The sequence below is a fragment of the Octodon degus genome, unplaced genomic scaffold (assembly GCF_000260255.1).
Source record: "Octodon degus isolate 3935 unplaced genomic scaffold, OctDeg1.0 scaffold00214, whole genome shotgun sequence".
In the NCBI taxonomy this organism is placed as follows: Eukaryota; Metazoa; Chordata; class Mammalia; order Rodentia; family Octodontidae; genus Octodon; species Octodon degus.
The window spans coordinates 12,220-24,747 of record NW_004524790.1 but is presented as its reverse complement, the minus strand read 5'-3'; positions in this window follow the sequence as shown (position 1 = coordinate 24,747).

The following is a 12,528-nucleotide window of genomic DNA, read 5'->3' as shown; positions in this document are numbered from 1 at the left end:
AAAAAAAAAAAAAAAAAAAAAAAAAAAAAAAAAAAAAGAAAAGAAAAAAAAAGAAATATTGGAATGGCTATTTGTTTTACTCTGTCACTGCACCCAGAGATCATTGAAAACAAGTGCAGTCTTGCCAAACTCAAGAACCTGTTTGAACCATTGAGAGATAATAAAGAGATAAAAAGCCAGAAAGAAAACACATTCTGAAATATAAATTTTAACAATTTTATGCATTTCATCTATTGATCGGTAGACATAGATCATATGAATTTTACAGACTTCTGGGACAGAGTGTACATTAGGGGCCATCAAAGAGGAGCCACATCATCTGAGTGTCTGCCTCCACAGTGGCCCTCTCCTGCTTTGCTCTGGTGTCTCTCCATCTGCCTCCAAGTTAAGCAAACCTGTGATTACATGTAGGATCCATAAAAATAATCTAGGATAAGTTAACTATCTTCAAAGACTCTTTCTAAATAAATAGCGTTTGCTCTTTTCCATAAAAGTTAGCATTCATAAGTGGGAGAGTTTGAACATGGTTCTATCATTTGGAGGACATTATTGGCCTGATCAAGGAAAGGACACCTGGATGGCAGGATTGAAACTCATCATCTGATCCGGGAAGGGGCTTTGCGGGTAATGTCTCCCAGAATGCTCCCTGGGTGTGGCGTCTGCGTCTGCAGGAGCCACCTGGGGAAGTGAAGAGAGCTCTGTGCTGATCCAGCTCGTGGGGAAGTGGAGGACTGACTGTAGGAAGTGCTATTCCTTGATCAGGAAGATTCTCTGACTCTTGGGTCCTGGTCGTGACAGAAAACTCTCCTTTCAATTGAAGATATTATAATTACAACTATTTTGTTTTCTGGAAGCTAAACTTTCCCATTGGAGAGATAAAAATATCTCACCCTCATCTCAGACTCTAGGATAATGTAATTAGGCTAAAGCTTAGGTGAAAAAAAAATGAGCCTGTCACATGCAAAATTCCCGTCAGGAAGACACACGTTAGCAGTCATCTGTCCCAGTGATTTCTAAACGGCATACAAAAGCTTAGTTCCTGTGCAGCACAGAGTGCCTAGAGCGGAGAACAAGTCACAGACGGCAGCGGAAGTGAGTCTCAAGGGTTGACAAAGATCTCTTACCCTGAGAGGTTGAAGTTTTAGAATCTCAAAGAAAAGCAAATGACCTGAATAAAGAAACCCTAGTACATTGCTGCTAGGAAGGTTCACCGTGAAGCTGCTATGGAAATCAGTTATGGCGATTCCTTCCAAGATCAACACTATAAAATCCAGCTTATCTGCTTCTAAGCATCTTCCCAAAGGAGGTTAAGCAGTCATGTCATAGTGATCCGTGCATCTTGTGTTTGTAGTAGCACGATTTATAACAGCACAACCAGGGAGGCATCCCGTATGTATAGAAACAAGTCACTAGATTGAAACTGTGCTATTTACACATGATCTTCCATAAAGAAGAGTGAACTTGATCGTCTGTGTGAAAATGTAAGCGTCTGGAAACCACAGCGTTAAATGAAAGCAATCAGACACTCAAGCCTAAATTTTAATTGATTTTTATGTTAGAAACCTGAATGAGAAGTGAAGAACAAAAAAAAAATAGAGACAAAGATTAAATAAAAAAGAGTTCCTATATTTTATGTCCACGTACCAACTCCACACAGAGAATGCAAACATTGCATATGATGAGTATATACTAATAAGAATATTGAAAGTAAAAACAAAGAAAGAAAGAAACACTGGCAAGATAGCTCAGCAGACTAAGCGCTTACTTAGGCAAGCGTAAGGGCCAAGGCTCCTTCCCTGGCACTGCATGCTGTGCCAGTCCTGCCCCTGGGTGTGCTGAGCTGGCCACGTAGATCAGGCATGGTAGTGCATGCCTGTAATTCCAGCGCTAGGGAGGCTGAAAGCAGGAGGATCACTGCCAGTCTGAGCTACATAGTGAGACCCTAGACCAAATCAGTAAATAAAGCATAAAAAATTGAAATATGTTAACATATAAAAGTATAATTTTGATGGCCAGTACTTGATTAATAACACAATGAACGATGAACAAAAGAGAGAGGCCCATTGTCAGTGCACCATGTCCAGATATTACAGGTGCATCTGCTACAATCCCCTAGTGACTGAGAAGAACAAATCCTGAAAGAGGCACCTCACATAGGACTGAATGGAGCACTAATCTCAGAAACTATGCACTCCCAACTTCTGAAATCCTGCAGTGAGTGATAATCTTCCCTGTGGTCTTCTGACATTAATGTCTGGATTACTTTTTCTCAGGTTTCATTTCTCTGTTCCTCAGGGCATAGGTAAAGAGGTTCAGAAGTTGGGGGACCAAAGAATACACTGCTGAAGTCACTGTTGTCTCTCTTGGTGAGGCTGTCACTGCCGAGCTAATACACCCAGCATGAGCCGTCCCATAGAACAAGGAGACAACTGACAGGAGAGACTCACAGGTGGAAAAGGATTTCTACTTCCCTGCCTGTGACAACAGTCCTCACACAGAGGACACAATGTGAGGAGAAGAGACAATGACTCCACCAGGAGCAATCCCACCAACTATGCAAAAGGAAACACAGATAAAGATGCTAGCAACGGGAGCATCGGAACAGGTGAGCATGATGACTTGGGCGAGTTCTCAGGAGTGAAGGATCTGCAGTAGTGTGCAGAAGTACAGCTGCAGCATCGCCAAGCTGTGGAGCTGGGCATCCCCCGTGCTAACTCATAAAGAGAGCAGAAGCAGCAGGACTCAGAGGCAAGGGCTGATGATGACTGTGTGCCTCAGCAGGTGACAAATAGCCACGTAGCAGTCAGAGCCCATCACTGCAAAGAGAAAAAATTTTCATGTATGTGAAAGTCAGGACAAAAGTAACCTGGGTGAGCTGGTCTGTGTACGAGATATTCTGACACTGTGTTGATGTTCATGAGCATTTTTAGGATTGTGGTGGGGCTGATATAGCTGTCTGTGAAGGACAGATTGAAGAGACACAAATGCATGGGGATGTGGAGATGGGAGTCAGAGCTGATGGCCAGGAAGACAAGCAGTTTCCCAGGATGGTAGCCAGGTACAGGACAGGAACAGGCTGAAGATGATGGGCTCAATCTGTAGATGTTCTATAAGTTCCAGGAGAAGAAATTCTAAAACACCTATTGGGTGCATGAGTTCCCCCATCCCCATGGACCTGATGGAAGTGATAAGGTGAACATTAAGGGAAAGTAGTCCATATACAAGGAACAGATGCTTCTCCTGGAAACATGGGAGCCATGAAAATTTTTGTTCCAAGTGACTTTTGAGAAGTCTTCAGATGAGAGCCAGTAGACTGCGCTTTATGGATCATGACGAATTGAATACCTCTGCATTCTGAGTCATGAAACAGACACAGCAAGGTGTTGCTCAGATATGGAGAGTTGCAATGTGGTTGGGTGATGTCATTGTTTTAAGTATGCAATCTGCACTCCTCCTCTGTAAAATATTTAATGGTCTTATAGAGCAAGACGTAGCTACTGGGACCATTCAGGGTGAGGTTCCCTGCATCTCCAACTCCTTCCTCAGAGACTTCAAAACTCCTTTCTCTCAGAGGCTAGGACAAGCCTACCCATACAGCTATGGCTGAAGAAAATGTAAAGCAAATAAGACAGAAACAGAATTTTATAGGATAAATTCAACCATTTCAAAATTAGTAGGGTGCCACATAGCCCCTGATATTTTAGACTGTGACTGCATTTTGAGAAAATTATTTGAAAAGAGAACTCATGTAAAAAGCATTTACACTGTGTCCTAGGGCTGGGGAGATAGCTAGGTAGTCTAAGTGTGTGCCTGGCAAGCTCAAGTACTGTAGTTCGATCCCTGGTGCCATACATCTTGCCTTCACCAGAACACTGGGCACAAAAAGCTGGCCACTGAACCTGGGCGTGGTGGCACACATTTGTTATCCCAGCACTGGGGAGGCTGAGACAGGAGTATCAGTATGAGTTCAAGTTGCATACCGAGACCCTGTACCAGATAGATAGATAATAAAGAAAGAAAGAAAGGAAGGAAGAAAGGAAGGAAGGAAGGGAGGGAGGGAGGGAGGGAGGGAGGAAGAAAGAAAGAAAGAAAGAAAGAAAGAAAGAAAGAAAGAAAGAAAGAAAGAAAGATTAAGCCATAATCTGATATGGCAGGGGTCCTTACAAGGAAATTAGAAAATAGACAGAGAAGGCCAGCCAAATAGCTCAGCGGATTAAAGAGCCTGCTTAGGCAGATGCAGGGTCCAGGAGTTTGATATTTGTGCCTGCAGGGCTGGCCCAACCCCCCCGTCCATGCCTGTAATTCCCACACTTGGGAGGCTGTAAACAGGAGTATCATTAGGAGTCCAATCTATGCAGTGAGATCCTGTGGACCCTGTCCTAAATACTCCCCTTTCCCCCCAAAAAATACATAGCAATGAAAGAGAAGAGTGAGAGAAGACACTGAGTTGACATTGATCCCGGCATAGACACCCCGAGTGGAACTCAGCATGCCTACACCTTGATCCAACAATTTCCATCCTTCAAGACTGAAAGAAAGTGAACTTCTTTTATTAATTAGCCCATCATGTGCACATTGTTGTAACACCTCCAGAAAACCCATACACGAAGATAAATTCTTCCTATAAACACCGAAAGAATTAAGACCTGACGGAATATTTTATGAAGGTCATATTTTCTGAGGAGCTGCAGATTGAAATTTCTTTTCCCAGGTGAAATTATCCCTCCTGTGTCAAAGAGGCAGTGGGTAACCATGGTAACAAGAGCCGAATTAATATTGGTGATAATCTGATTGAAAATGTGTCAGGCACTGACTGTTCACCCTGCTCTCCCCAGGATGAAATAATAGCAAAATACCCATTCTCATGCTCAAAGCGTTAATGAAAGGACTGTGGTTGCCAAGCTGCCTTGCTGAAAGTGATGGTCTGCATCCCGCCTGCATGTGGAAGACAGATGATGCATTTTCAGAAAGGGCAGAAGCACGCATTGATCCCATGGGGTCTATCTCAAGAAGGATCCTCTTTAGGAAGACCAGCGGCTGTTGCTCACTGTTGGGCTGTTGGGCTTTTTAGTGAGATCTGCCCCAGTTGACTCCTAGAGTCTGTATATCCCAGGGAGCTCAATATCCAGCGTTCCTCACTAGACCAGCAATGTAACTATCGCTCTGATCCAGGAGTGGGTGTCCCTAAAGACGGACTCTGCAGAGGAAGGGAACTCAGGATGGTTACTTCCCTGGCTCCCTTGGCAGGTGTAAACCACCCAGTTCTCTTGATCGCTTTTGCTCATGCCTGCTTCGCATAATCTGAATCCAACTGGACTTTCAATTTTGCATTTTAGCTATATCTATGTATTACATCGTATCAGGCAGCCCGATGAAATTTTACATATCAAAGTACAGCTTATATAGTGGGGAAATAATATAAGTATATTGAAGACATTTTAAACAGACACTCAGAAACTCCAGATATAAGTATATTAATGTCTGTTGAACTTTAATTTTTGTTGTCTACATTTTGTACAGAATATTAAATCTATTTTCATTGATACCACTGACTGCATCTTTTGAAAAATCCCTTTGCCTACATATAATGACTTTAACTCTCCCTGGAAGACACCCAGAAGAAATAAAGCTGGTTTTCTAATGCATTTCTGTACTAATTTCCATGGTGGTTGTACAAGATTGTGTCTCCATGAATAATATTCACGTTTTCCTTTTTGCCCACAATTTCCACAATGTTTATTGGTTGGAGGGCATGTCATACCAGCTATTCTTACTCGGGGAATGTGTGATCTCATTTTGATGGAGAAAGATGTTAAACATTTGGCGATGTGTGTGTGTGTGTGTGTGTGTGTGTGTGTGTGTGTGCTACTTGTGCTTCTGAGTCTGATCATTGCTTATGTCAGTTGCTTATTTTTCATTGAGTGTTTCATTTGCAGAGTCTGTTTTACTTTTTATTTACACGTCTCCTCGAAGGTTCCTGCGGTCATAAGCCTTGGAGGGGTTTCCATGATGTGCTTTAAAAAATGTATGAATCTTTTTTATGTGCTCTGTTGAGTGTTCTCTGTAGTTCTGACACTGTCCTGACACTGTTCAATTCTTCTGTCCAGAATTTCTACTCTTTCCTGAAAAAATCCTGGATTTTGTTGGCTGTATTTTACAGTCTCTCACTTTCTAATGACATTATTGTACATATCTTTTATCAGCTTGTTCCGTTCTCCCAACCTTTTCTATCTTCTTCCATCTCAATGTTTATTTTTTCAGTTCTTTACTTGATTACTGATGTCATTTTTTTTTAAACTCAAATGAATATCTTACAGATCATTTTATTTTTTTCTTCCTATATCTGGCCAAATAGTTTAGCCTGTTTGATTCATAGTTTATCTACTTTAGTGCTCATGAGATCAGCCTTTGGAAAATGTAAGAATCTGAAGGATCTTGGCTGGCGAGATAGCGCAGAGAAGTAAGTACCTGCTTTGGCAAGCTCAGAGGACCAGGGTTCTGTCCCTGGTCCCTCGTGTTGTACCAGCCCCACCCCTGGGGAACACTGAGCCAGTGACCAAGTCCAGGCATGGTGGCACACGCCTGTAATCCCAGCGCTGGCGAGGCTGCAAACTGGAGGATCACTACTAGTGTGAGAGGCATAGTGAGACCCTGTACCGAATACACAAAGGAAAAGAAAAAGAATTTAAAGGACCTTGTTTCCTTGTTGTGTTGCACATGTTTCATTGCTACCCTCTTTGTGGTTTTGTATTTATATGCCTCCTCTCCAACTGGCTCAGTGGAGTGGAGTCATTCCCTGTCACTTAAGTGTGAGGTGAAAGCACTACTGTTTGTATCAGTTTCTGCAGGGCCAGCTCTCTGTCAGTCATGTAATTTAATTTTGGTTTATTTCACCGTTTCTTTAATAATCCAGAAAGATGGTGAAGTATTCCTTCTGGTGAGTTACAATATGGATGATTAAGGATGGAAAAAGAAGGGAGGCGATTCAAAAGAAGTGAAGGATGAAAATAGATAAGAACAAATGAAGGAAAAGAGAACACCCAACTTTGATTTTTTTTGCATCTAGACTGGAGGGACATGGAGAGGAAATTTGAGATGGTGTTTATGGGTTTCAGAAAAAGAATGATGAGAGAGGAAAGTGACATTGAAATGTGAGGGAACTTTGACAAAACAAAACAATAAAGGGGGATATAAATAAAGGACCATGTTGTCATAAAAAATATGTGTATACAAGATAGCATAGATATACAGCTGCTTTCTCTTGGTTCAATGGGAAGAAAGGGTTGTGCTAATATTGCTTAGACATGATATCATGACTACATCTTTTCCTCTGAATGACTAGCATGAAGGCAACAATATGCAATGAATTAATTATTGTAACTAATCTGTTTTTAAACTGTTTCATTGGTATTTTATCTTTTGTTCTCTCTAAAATGAACAAAATATTAAAAAAAATTTGAAAGAACTTGTAAGAAGGTTGAAGCCAATTAATGGGTTGAGAAAGAGTTGATTAACTTGTCCTGCTGACAGACATTCCTGGGGATCCATATCACTTCCAAGATCATTGATGTATCCTGTCCACATAATTTATATAAAGTATTTTTTCATGAATTTGGATTTCACTTTTCAAGGGATCCTTTAACTTCATCTGTTGAGAAATGTGAGTTGATTTTATATCCTTCAAGATATTTATATTTTATTTGTTAATGATAATTATATATTTGGAATAACAAGTCTTCATTTTCTGAAAATAATTCTCTATATTTCTTTCTGTCTGTCTCTTTGTGTCTCCCTGTGTCTTTCTGTCTCTCTGTCTCTGTCTGACTGTTTTTCTGTCTGTCGGCCTGCCTGTTTGTCTGTCTGTCTGTCTGTCTGTCTCTCTCCATATTGAGCACTGAATTTAGGGTATTTGCACTGAATTATAACCACAGCCTGACACTACTATTTTATTTTTTAATTTTGGAAAGTGACTTACTAGGTTGCTAAATTGTCCACATTGTTCTCAAACTCATGGGACTCCTGACTCACACTCCCACAATGTAGCGTTGATGAGAGTGTGCTCTGAAGCCTGTAATACAAACTTATTCTTTAAGGCTTTCTCCTGCTTTGCACGTTGCTTATTAGGTTTAATATGTGATCATCTGTGTCTTCAGAAATTCTTCCTATTCTATCTTCCAGCAAATTTAGTGTTTCTATTTTAATATTTAGATTTTTGACCAATTTTGATTTTAGTTCAGTGCATGGTGATAGACACGGGTCTAGTTTTACTGTTTGACATGTGGGAAGCCAGTTTTCCCAGCACCATTTGTTAACAAGGTTCTCTTCCTATTTTTCTTTCAGTGAGCTTGCTTGGCTCCTTTTACAAAGATAAGGTGAATGAATGTGTTTCAAGTTGTTTCTCAATCTTTTAATCCATTTCATTGGTTCTGTTTCTTTGACAGTATTATGCTGATTTTATCTCAGTAGTTTTGTAATGTAATTTTAGGACAGAAATTGTGAGGCCATCTGTTCTGCATTTGTCACTAAAGGGTTGTTTTCAGGTTCTATTTTGGTTCCAAATGAAGTTTTGGAAAAATTTTCTTTAGTTCTATCACATGATCATGTCAGTAGATACAGGAAAGCATTTTACAAATTCTAATACCCATTCTTGGTAATACCACACAGAAAATTAGAATATACGGTCTTTTCCTCTATCTGATAAAAGCCATCTATGGGAAACCAAAAGCCAGAATTATGCTTAATGGTCAGAAATTGAAAGCTTTCTCTCTAAAGTCCGGAACAAGACAATAGTTTCCACCATCATCACTCCTACTTAATATAGTTGTGGAAACATTACCCAGAGAGATTAGAAATGAGAAATAATAAAAGAAATAAGGATAGAAAAGGAAGAAGTTAAATTATCATTATTTGCAGATTGCATGATACTTTACATTGAAGATCCCAAAAACTTCACAAAAAGAGTTGTGGATTTAATAGCTGAATTCAATAGCATAACTGGATACAAGGTATACACTAAAAATCAGTACCCTTCCTGTAGAGAAACAAACCCACTGAGGGAAAATTTAAGGAAAATATACCTTTCATAATAGCATTGAAAGAAATAAAATATTTAGTAATCAATCTAACAAAGGAAGCCAAAGATCTATACATTTAACATTATAGTACCCTGTAAAAGGAGATTTTTTTCCCTGTATTTTTAGAGCAAGGGTCTACAGGGTGTTCAGGGTCTTACTACTAGAATGGACTCATAGTGATTCTCTTGTTTACAGCCTCCTAAGTGCTGGAATTACAGGAACACGTCACCATGCCCAGTCTCAATCACCATCTCCGCACGCCCCCGAGGCAGGGCTGGAACAGCAGACACAGAGATTAAACCCCTGGCCCCTGTTCCTTCTTGCAGGCACTTTTAATTCACTGAGCTATTTGGCAGGCTTTTCTAACAGGAGATTGAAAAGGATATCAGAAAATCAAAAGTTCACACTTGCTCATGTGTATCAAGAACCAATATAGTAAGATTGCAATCCTACCCAAACTGTTATAGCTTTAATGCATTCCCAATCAAAATACCATGAGAGAGACAGGGAGATAGCCTGTCAGTCTAATAGCCTGCCTGGAACATGCAAAGACCCTCATTCAATCCCTGGCACTGCACAGCATGCTGGCCCCGTGCCGAGGCAAGTACCCAAACTGGGCATGTTGGCACACCCTTGTAATCCCAGCGATGGGGAGGATGACACACAAGATCACTCGGAGTCCGAACTGCTTAGCAAGACCTTGTACCAAATAAATAACTACATAAATAAGGAAATATTTTTTAAAATACCATTAGCACCCTCACAGAATTATTAGTATTTTTAAAATGAATTTAAATTAGGCTGGTGAAGGAAAAACAGCAGTGCCTTGATGCATGAACTTCGATCCATACATATTGAGCAAAATAAATTCATACAGAACAGCAAGTATGTTTTAAAAGAATTCAATGAACACGTGCAGACATTGAAATCCTTAAACACAGAGGATGTCAGAAGGTGCTTTCAGGCAGAGTCATGTTCCCACCTAGCAAACAGTGTTGGAATTTGACCACATGTGAGGAGGATACGGACAGCTCTGAGAATAGTTTTGTGGGGATTTTGCAGCTGAGTTAGTGCCTTGATTAGAAACACATCCCAATCTCCTTCTGTGGATTAAACTATTCTGAGAAAAATTAAGTAGACTTTTTAGCTAAGTTCTAAGAGATTCTTCTCCATCTCTTTTATTCACCTGTAGTAATCACAAAAATCAGATTAATATTTGTTGTACCAATTAGAAAGAACAAAAATCAAGACTTAATACCAATGATGTAGAATCACGAAGACCCAAGTGTGTTGTGTTGAATGCTATTTTAATTGTATTATTTCTATCCACACAGTTTCACATTGAAAATAGGAATCGGACTTTGAAATGACATGAAATAAACAACCCTTAATTTGTACCTAATAAGCAGCACTACAATTTATCTTATTAAAAATCTTTTATTAATTTATTCATTTGGTACAGGGTCTCATTAGGCAGCTGGGAGTCATAGTGATTTTCCTGTCTCAGCCTCCCCAGCAGTGGGATTGCAGGTGTGCATCCATGTGCCCAGTTTCAGTGGCCAGCACTACATGCAATACCAGGCATCAGATTCAGGTCCTTGTGCATTCCAGGCAGGCACTTAGACATCCAAGCCACCTCTCAACTCCAATTCTAAAATTTCTTAGAGAAATGATGTGTATCTTGCATGCCACATCCCTGAAACAGGGATGGGCAGGAACCATGGAGGGAAGTTCCTGGCACACTGGGCCCCTAGGGTCAGGTATTCATCCATCCTGAACACCGCACCCAAGAGCCTTGGTCTCTGTGGATCTGTCCTCCTAAGATTAGAAGAAGAGTGTAATGTCTGGTCTAATGAGGACCTTTGGATATTGAGTGCCAAAAAGATAAAGAGACTGTGGGAGTTAGTCAGTGAAAATGTCACATAGTTTCCCTGTTCCAGCCAGAGATAATCCTGTGTGACCAGCACACTCCTGACTCTGTAAGCCTGATTTTGCTGACTCTGCATAATCTACCTTCATTATCCAGGTAAATTGTTCAGTGTCACTCATCTTGAAGCAAAAAGGATTATGTAATCCCTTGTCAATATTTTGGAAAGGAGACTAGATGCTGTACATAATTTGGAGGAAAAGGAAGAGAAGACATGCATAAATAAGAATAGGAAAGAGCTCTTAGCTTGTGCTGTCACTTATCTCTGCCTTGACACATTTTCATGTACTAGATGTGAAAAAAGATACTGTATGTTTTAAGTTTAAAAGCCACATTGCTACCATACCTCATTAGAATCCATCCTCTCTCAAACACTCTTATTTCATCATTCTTGACACTTTTGAAGAAGTTCTAATTTCTTCCATCATAAGTGTCTTTATGAGGGGTGATAGAAATCCTTTTGTACCAATATTGTCCAATAGGAAAATATTCGTATAAGAATATTATCTTCAGTTTTCTACCTGATTTATCAGAGCTGACACTGAGAAACACTTAGATTTCCCTCAAGGACAGAATAACCATGAAGGAGAAATCACCTCAGAACTTCCATGCATCCAAGACAGCATGAGGACATACATGCGTACACTGTTTTGGAAAAGGTGCAAGAAAGAGAAGTGTATTGAAAGCACAGGGGAGCATTCCGAGATGAATTCAAGGCAGACTACCTTTTACTTTAATGATTTTTTTTTATTTATTAGAGAGAGAGAGAGAGAGAGAGAGAGAGAGAGAGAGAGAGAGAGAGAAAGAGAATGGTGTGTGTGTGTGGCTAGCATCAGCCCACCAGGGGGCGCGGCTGGCTAGCATGTGGTGCTGGGGGATCGAACCGCAGTCCCTGATGCTTTGCTAAGCTTGTTCTAAGTAGGTGCCTTAGACCACTGAGCCATCTCTCCAGCCCTTTAATGATTTTTTGAAAATGTAAACATTCACTGTATTTTTAAACAGTCATCTTACGTTTGTTAATATTCTCCAAGTTGTTGTTCTGATGGTCCCATTCCTTGTTCAAGAACAAGGCCTGTCTTTTTTTATTTCTTTTGTTTTAGAGAAGATAAAACATTAGAAACAGTAAAAAAAAATTTTTAAAGATCCAAGATGATAGCTATTTAACAGTGGATGCTATCTTGCACATTGCTTTCTTCAATGTAGTTGCTCCGTTTTCCAGATACAAGCATGTAATATAGGCCAAAATAAAAATGTTAAGCACTAATTTCTTTCTTCAGGAAAAAAACAATAGAATTTTTAAATTTTTTTATTTTATCGAGAGACAAATATCAATGAGACACTTTCCAAGTTGATTAATAGGACATTTTCAATAATTAATACCTTGCACATTGTTATCTTCTCAGCGGTCATCCATAGCACAAGAAGCAGCCAGGACATCCTGTCCAAACACTACTACTACAAATCCTTCCACTCACTAAACCAAGTGAAAGCAGCCGTACATCTATCCTAACTATTCTGTATATACAA